Source organism: Anabrus simplex, chromosome 5, assembly GCF_040414725.1.
Source record: "Anabrus simplex isolate iqAnaSimp1 chromosome 5, ASM4041472v1, whole genome shotgun sequence".
In the NCBI taxonomy this organism is placed as follows: Eukaryota; Metazoa; Arthropoda; class Insecta; order Orthoptera; family Tettigoniidae; genus Anabrus; species Anabrus simplex.
In genome coordinates, this window is record NC_090269.1 from 211,058,690 (window position 1) to 211,067,043 (window position 8,354).

General features: G+C 42.1%; 1 protein-coding gene across 6 annotated transcripts in view; it reads right to left on the minus strand.

Annotated features, from left to right (window-relative positions):
• Positions 1-6,784, minus strand: part of Axs (Abnormal X segregation) — a 177,344-nt gene extending 170,560 nt beyond the window's left edge. For 3 of the 6 annotated variants that reach the window (XM_067147280.2, XM_067147277.2, XM_067147275.2), the window contains exon 1: positions 6,589-6,784. The gene's annotated coding sequence lies outside the window, so the exon portion shown is untranslated. The remainder of the gene's footprint in view (positions 1-6,588) is intronic. The other 3 variants (XM_067147279.2, XM_067147281.2, XM_067147276.2) reach the window with 3 other exon arrangements.
• Between the last annotated feature and the right edge of the window lie 1,570 nt (positions 6,785-8,354).

Sequence of the window (8,354 nt, forward strand, 5' to 3'; positions counted from 1 at the left end):
CAGCCTCGGGAGGTCAACTGAGTAGACCTTCCACCTCAGCCATCCTGGAAGTGGTTTTCCGTGGTTTCCCACTTCTCCTCCAGGAAAATGCCGGGATGGTACCTAACTTAAGGCCACGGCCGCTCACGGCCGCTTCCTTCCTCTTCCTTGCCTATCCTTTCCAATCTTCCCATCCCCACCAAGGCCCCTGTTCAGCATAGCAGGTGAGGCCGCCTGGGCGAGGTACTGGTCATTCTCCCCAGTTGTATCCCCTGACACAATGTATCACGCACACGCTCCAGGACACTGCCCTTGAGGCGGAAGAGGTGGGATCCCTCGCTGAGTCTGAGGGAAAAATCAACCCTGGAGGGTAAGCAGATTAAGAAAGAAAGAAATAGGCCTAAATTCTCACTGAAGCTGATAAAGGTATTGTTGTATTCCAAAACAATGCTGTATTTTTTTACAATTTATAGGCTAATGATTTTTTTTTGCTAGGGGCTTTACGTCGCACCGACACAGATAGGTCTTATGGCGACGATGGGATAGGAAAGGGTTAGGAGTTGGAAGGAAGTGGCCGTGGCCTTAATTAAGGTACAGCCCCAGCATTTGCCTGGTGTGAAAATGGGAAACCACGGAAAACCATTTTCAGGGCTGCCGATAGTGGGATTCGAACCTACTATCTCCCGGATGCAAGCTCACAGCCGCGTGCCCCTACGTGCACGGCCAACTCGCCCGGTAGTCTAATGAATTAATAAATATGATTGAACATGAAGACATTAAAGTATTACTGATAATGACGACACTGTGTTCCAAGGAAAAAAAAAAACAACGTTGGACAATAGTTGGGCATTTTGACATACAACTATTAAATAATCCACCTATTTTTGTATCAACAGACTGTATGAGAGATATTTTCAAATCATTCATAACAGGGACTGACTGTATTAGTAAAGATAAATATCACCTAGACAATATTTCCTTCCATGGACTCATGATCGGAGCTCGAGGCACAATCCCTAAATTTCTTGTACAGCTATGGGATTCTCTCGGTCTCAGCCGGACACGACTTCACGACATCGCTATCGCCGCAATACGAGGTTCAGTGACCATACTCCGCAATCATCTATATAACATCTGAAGAACCGTATTGCAAATCTATTCCTAAGCCTTTTGGTGAATCTTCTACCTGGCACACTAGCAAAGTCAACAGTAACTTAGAAGACAAAATACTGTGTAGTCGACATACTTTGTCCTTGTGGCAGCCTCCGCATGGGGGGAGTTGTAATAATAATAAAAATGGCATTTCTAGCATTGCTCGTACCTCAGCCACTTTCATATTGCGAAAGCCAGGGATGAGACTGAGACAGGTCAATGAAAGTATATAATTGGTTTCTAGACGATGCCAGAAGATATGGTGCACTGTAAACACCCGGTCTCGCCAGCAAAGGAATCTTAATACTGTATTCACTGCTAACATCACATTATTGTAGTCTACATTCACGTCACTTTCCTCTAACAAATAATAAATTAATGAAAAAAATGAAATATCGTATGGCTTTTAGTGCCGGGATATTCCAGGACGGGTTCGGCTCGCCAGGTGCAGGTCTTTCTATTTGACACCCGTAGGTGACCTGCGCGTCGAGATGAGGATGAAATGATGATGAAGACAACACATACACCCAGCCCCCGTGCCATTGGAATTAACCAATTAAGGTTAAAATCCCCGACCCGGCCGGGAATCGAACCCGGGACCCTCTGATCCGAAGGCCAGTACGCTGACCGTTCAGCCAATGAGTCGGACATTAATTAATGATATATTAGAAGATCATATGACGCTGTTTATAGTAATTCGTCCGTCGGATGGGAATGTTAAGCCTTGAGCAGACTCCTTGGTTCTATTCGAAAGGAGTTAGGCTATGTGCTGGCACCAGGTTTCAACCTCTCCCTTCCTACTATTATATATCACGTCGTTTATTTCATTTCATTAACTTTTCTGATGATGTTGACGTCAGGGAGGGCATCCAGTCGCAAAAACTCGCTATGTATGTTGGGTAATCAGCCCGAAGGCTGGTTTGATCCTCTGCAGCTCCGTCAACAGCTGTCATAAATAGCCTAGGCGTCACTGAAGAGGCGTACTAGGGAAACGAGGAGTGAGGTAGTTTCCCGTTGCTTTCCTCACCGAGCCAGCAGTTGCTATTACATATCAGTCTGCCAAGCCCACTGAAATGTATGCACCAACCGACCCTATGAGCGATATTTTCATACCATTCATAACAGGGACTGGCTGCATAAGGAATGGTATTACTAGCATCACTCATACCTCAGTCACTTTCATATAGTCAAAGCCAAGGATGAGACTGAGACAGGGCAATGAAAGTAACAAATTTGATATAGCCCATACCAGAAGACATAGTGCACTGTAAACACTACATCTCGCCAGCATAGGCATAAAAACTCGCTACGAAGATTAATCTCACTTCATACCTGGTCCCCGTACAGAAACAGGACAAGGGTTGGACACACAAGTAAGGTGTATTAAGGAAAGTACTGGGACCAGTTAAAGGCGGAAATCAATACTGAAGACGCCATAACAACGAACTTCATACACACACTGAGAACAATAGACACAATAAGAGTTTCTTTCAATGGGTACCACCACAGAATGAATCCCAAACTGACTCGCAGAGATAATTTTCAACTAACCTAGAAAATTAAAAATGTGTGTTTTTTAAATTAATTGAAAATGACACAGAAGAACTCTTAATTACCGCATAAGTATTCAAAAGATGTTCATTACTTAAGAATAAATTATCAAAAGCTAGAGGTTTCCATGAAAAGGTCGGAAAGAATAGTAGTTTCCTTTGGATTGCGGAAAAGAGAGAAACAATGATAATGAAAGAGGTGTCAGGAGAAAAGGAACAGGTAAGGGAAGAACCAGTTCAAATATACATAGTGGTTTTTCCGACTCGTTGGCTGAATGGTCAGCGTACTGGCCTTCGGTTCAGAAGGTCCCGGGTTCGATTCCCGGTCGGGTCGGGGATTTTAACCTTCATTGGTTAATTCCAATGGCTCGGGGGCTGGGTGTTTGTGCTGTCCCCAACATCCCTGCAACTCACACACCACACGACACTATCCTCCACCACAATAACACGCAGTTACCTACACATGGCAGATGCCGCCCACCCTCATCGGAGGGTCTGCCTTACAAGGGCTGCACCCGGCTAGAAATAACCACACGAAATTATATATTATATACAAAGCGAATTATTATTATTATTATTATTATTATTATTATTATTATTATTATTATTATTATTATTATTATTATTGAAAGTTTTAAACTTAGCCTTATCAACGAAAAAACACAATTGGCTAAAAGAAATCAGGGAAGACCTAAATTAAATTGGCATTAATGAAGAAATCATTCAAGATAGAATTAAATTCAGAATTTTAATTCACAAACATACATTTTATGTAAAGCCCACCCGACTAAATACAAGAGAGACTGAACAACGTAAAAAGGAATACAGAGAGAGGATGAAGAGATATTGGGAAGAGAAGAAGAAAAAACAAAAAAAATGTGCTGATAAGTTCAAACACGCTCCTTAGTTGGGCATAACGAATGAATTATTATTATTATTATTATTATTATTATTATTATTATTATTATTATTATTAATACAGTATATGTAGTCTATGTTGAGTGCTCAGCCCGGAGGCTGGCTTGGACCTCAACAGCTCCGCCATCAGCCGTCACAGGTGGCCCAGGCGTCCCTGAAGAGGCGTACTAGGGAAGTGAGGTAGCTTCCCGTTGCTTTCCTCACTGACCCAGAAGTTGCTATTACATATCGGTCTGCCATGCCCACTGAAATGCCCACACCAACCGATCCTACAAGGAACATTTTCACACCATTCATAACAGGGACTGGCTGCATAAGAAATGGCATTACTAGCATAACTCATATTTCGGTCATTTTCATGTTGTCAAAGCCAAGGATGAGACTGAGACAGGTGAATGAAAGTAACAAAATTGTTCTAGCCCATACCAAAAGACATAGTGCAGTCTAAAACACTAGGTCTTGCCATCAAAGGCGTACATGATGACTATAATAATAATAATAATAATAATAATAATAATAATAATAATAATAATAATAATAATAATAATAATAATATGTTTACAATCCTTTTTTAGGACGTCTAGCAGGTACTTTCTTGAATGGAAATAATAAAGATTGCGACCGAGAAGCACTTAATTATAGAAAAAACCAGTCATTTAAGTGTAACATGGCGCTGCCTTATGCTTCGCAATAATAAAACGTGACCTTGCAAGCAGTTGTACCTGAGTGACTAGTAAGATTGCTTACGTCGATTTTGTTATTTCAGCATTAGTACCTCGAGGCACGGAGCAACAGGTGGAATAGGATGACCGGGCGAGTTGGCCGTGCGGTTTGAGCGCGCAGCTGTGAGCTCGCATCCGGGAGATAGTGGGTTCGAATCCTGCTGTCGGCAGCCCTGAAGATGGTTTTCTGTGGTTTCCCATTTGCACACCAGGCAAATGCTGGGGCTGTATCTTAATTAAAGCCACGGCCGCTTCCTCCCCATTCCTAGGCCATTTCCGTCCCATTGTCGCCATAAGACCTGTCTGTGCCCGTGTGACGTAAAAGCAAAATAGCCACAAAAAAAAAAAAAGAATGGGATGACTTTTTGCCATTGTAGTTTAATACTTTCATAGCCTAGGTCAGTGGGGTGCTGCAGCAGATTCGAGGTTTGTCATAACGAAACTCATCCTTATTTAACAGCTACGTGACGTTTACGATTTTTTCTTTCAATTTAGACTGACAGTTTCAACAACTGTCCCGACACCAATCCTGCGCTGTTTGCTTATCCAATATGTACTTCATTATAACCCACGAACTATCTCTGGTCCATTCTGAAGTACATACGTTGTAAAGGATTATCTCGAAATACCTTTCCGATTTCCTTCAGACATACTCCTGCAGGTCCCTAGAAGTATTTCAGAAACTCTCTGTGTATGTTTATTTTCGCAGCCGCTTTCCACGTATCAATTAAAAAGGACACCGGCGGTTTGAATATCTTCTTCATTTACACCTTTCACTTTTCTTATTTTATGCTCACAATAACTTCAATTTTCTTGATCTTAGAAAAGAAGAGACTTACTGAGGCCCGCCTTACTTCGAGTAGAGAAAGAAATGGAATAATTTCAGCCAGACAAGTTGGTTAATACAGACTAGTGCCCATGGACTCTGGAGGCAGATGGGTTCGAATTATTTTCCATCGTTTAAAATCCAGGCATGTACTGGAATAGTTTTATTTCCGGCAACTTCCTTCGCTATCCTGGTCCAAAATTGAGGGCAAATTGGAATGAAATGGCATATGGCTTTCAGTGCCGGGAGTGTTCGAAGACATGTTCAGTTCGCCAGGCGTAGTTATTTTGATATGACGCTGTAGGCGACCTGCGCGTCGTGATGAGTATGACATGATGATGAAGGTAACAGATACACCCAGCCCCCGTGCCAACGGAATTAACCAATGATGGTGAAATTTCCCGAACCTGCTGGGAATAGAACCCTTGACCACTGTGACCAAAGACCAGCACGCCAACCATTTAGCCATGGAACCGGACGAGGGATAACTTACATACCACAACAGAAATCACAGTAACATAGGCTATCACATACAATTCATATACAATATATAAATGTGGTAGTTGGGCCGATTATCTAGATGTTAGACCCATTTAAACAACAAGCATCAATGTGGTAGTTGGTCCAAAATGTTCTCAGAAACCAAACCGACAACATTAAACTTCTACTGAGTGAGCTGCCTACGTGGTACTGGATATTTAGCTATATGTTTGATATTCTGGAAATGATGGGTTTAAACCCCGCCGTCGGCAGCCTTGAAGATGGTTTTCATTAAGGCCGCGGTCGCTATTTTTCCATTCCTAGGCCTGCCTTATCCCGTCGTACCCAAAAACCTGCATGAGTCAGTGCGGCGTTTAACATATAGGGAGAAACGGCTGGTACTACTACAACAATAGGCCATGTGGCAATCCAATTACTAAAGGCTGGGTAGCAACGAAAGTATTATGAAACACCGCTTATGCATTTGATATTAGCTCATAATATGACAATAGTAGCATAACATTTCAAAACCGTGTCACTTTAGGTGGCATTTCTCGAGAATGTCTTGGATCTTCTGCTTTTCTAAAACAGCAAAAATGTATAGAAATAAATGTCAGTAGTTCGTGATTTAGAAGTAAAAGGAGGGATGGTTAGTGATGTTAAGGGAATAAAATTCATACATGCGGCCTTGCCTATTGTGCCAGTATATTCGCACCATTCGAAGTTCGAATAAGGTGCTGACACCGTCTCTTGGTGCATGCTATACACGCATACAAAAAATAGTGACAGAGACAATTCTTCTACACCCACTGTAGCACATCAAACTATCGTCCAGGCAGTTATGTTATACATTACGTTACACTACAGTCTATTCGCTCTTAACGTAGTGTTAAAGGGCGCATAGAAGAGTTGCACAACTCATGATGGTCGATGAGATCACGCAGTCAGCTGACAGACTTACCTGAGTTCGTCAGCACGGGCGGGTCTTCATAACATCCTGTCTCTGCAACTTAAGGATCACGACAACTGCCCATTTAAAACAAATGTAAAGCCTAAATATAGCCAGACCTTGTTCACGCTTGTACACATTCCCACTGTGATTCTGGAGGCGTGCCACGTTTGGAGACTGGTGCTGTCGTGCGCCAACTGGTATGTAGTTTTTCTTTACGAACTATGCGATTTGTAGGGTGCTTCAGCGTATTAGTTTGTAAATGTTGGAGAGATAGCAGCACTTGTATGAGGGAACACGCTCAGCAGAGTAGTCTGTCATTTGACCGTGAGAGCGCAGCATCTACGTGTTCCTTATACTTGCCGAAATCAACTGCAGTTGTATTTTGCAGTCAAATCCTTTGTTTGACAAACACGATTGCCAGCTCTTCATCATATTTGTAGAAGTTACATTCCGAATACAAAGCAACGGTATGCTCCAAATTCTGATATACTTTATTGATTAGCATTCGGGAGAGAGTGGGTTCGAACTCCGCTGGCAGCAATTATGAAGATAGATTTCCATCGTTTCCCATTTTCACACCAGGCAAATTAAGGCAAATTAATTAAGGCCACGGTCACTTCCTTCCCACACCTAACACTTTCCTATCCCTTCGTCGCCATAATACCTATCTATGTCGGTGCGTAAAGCAAATTGCAAAATAATAATAATAATAATAATAATAATAATAATAATAATAATAATAATAATAATAATAATAGTAATAATTGCTATTGATTGTTACCGTTATGAGTAGGGTTCCCATTTATCCCGTTTTTCCCGGGACAGTCCTGTCTATTGATAAAATTTAATGCCCCTGTGTCACGGCTTTGTCTCGCTTTTCTCTTTTCTACAAGAAACTATGCATTACGGAAATGAATTCCATTTGAAACATACTTGCAAGTAAGCTTCTAGAAAATGAATGGACGTACAATAGTTGAAGAGCTTCAAAACGATGCAGTAGATTTCCATTTCACGTGCATTAAAATATATTCAAGACTGGTATACACCTTTGTGAAAGTCTCTCCTAACTACGGATTGGATCAATTTTAGGAGAAAGGAGCCTGTACAAGGAAGGTACTTATTCACGAAGATAGTGGCACAAAATTTTACTACCAGGCGAGTTGGCCGTGCGGTTAGGGTCGCGCAGCTGTGAGCTTGCATCCGGGAGATAGTGGGTTCGAACCCCACTGTCGGCAGCCCTGAGATGGTTTTCCGTGGTTTCCCATTTTGACACCAGGCAGATGATGGGGCTGTACCGTAATTAAAGCCACGGCCGCTTTTTTTCCCATTCCTAAGCCTTTCCTATCCCATCGTCGCTAAAAGACCTCTGGGTGTCGGTGCGACGTAAAGAAAATAGCAAAAAAAAACCTGTGAACAGAGAGTACTAGTTCATGAGTTTTCATGAAAGAAAAATATAGTGAAAGTAAAGGTGAAGTAATAATACGAGATTTACCTGGTAATTTTGATATTTGGTTCGAATATATTTAATAATATTTAGCCATTTATTATGATAATGTTACTGTTTTTACGTCTCACTAACTACTTTTACGGCTTTCGGAGACGCCGAGATGCCGAAATTTTGCCCCACAGGAGTTATTTTCTGAGCCAGTAAATCTACCGACATGAGGCTGACGTATTTAGGCACATTCAAATACCACCGGGCTTAGCCAGGATCGAACCTGGCAAGTTGGGATCAGACCGCCAGCGCTCTACCACCGAACCACTCAGCCCGGCAC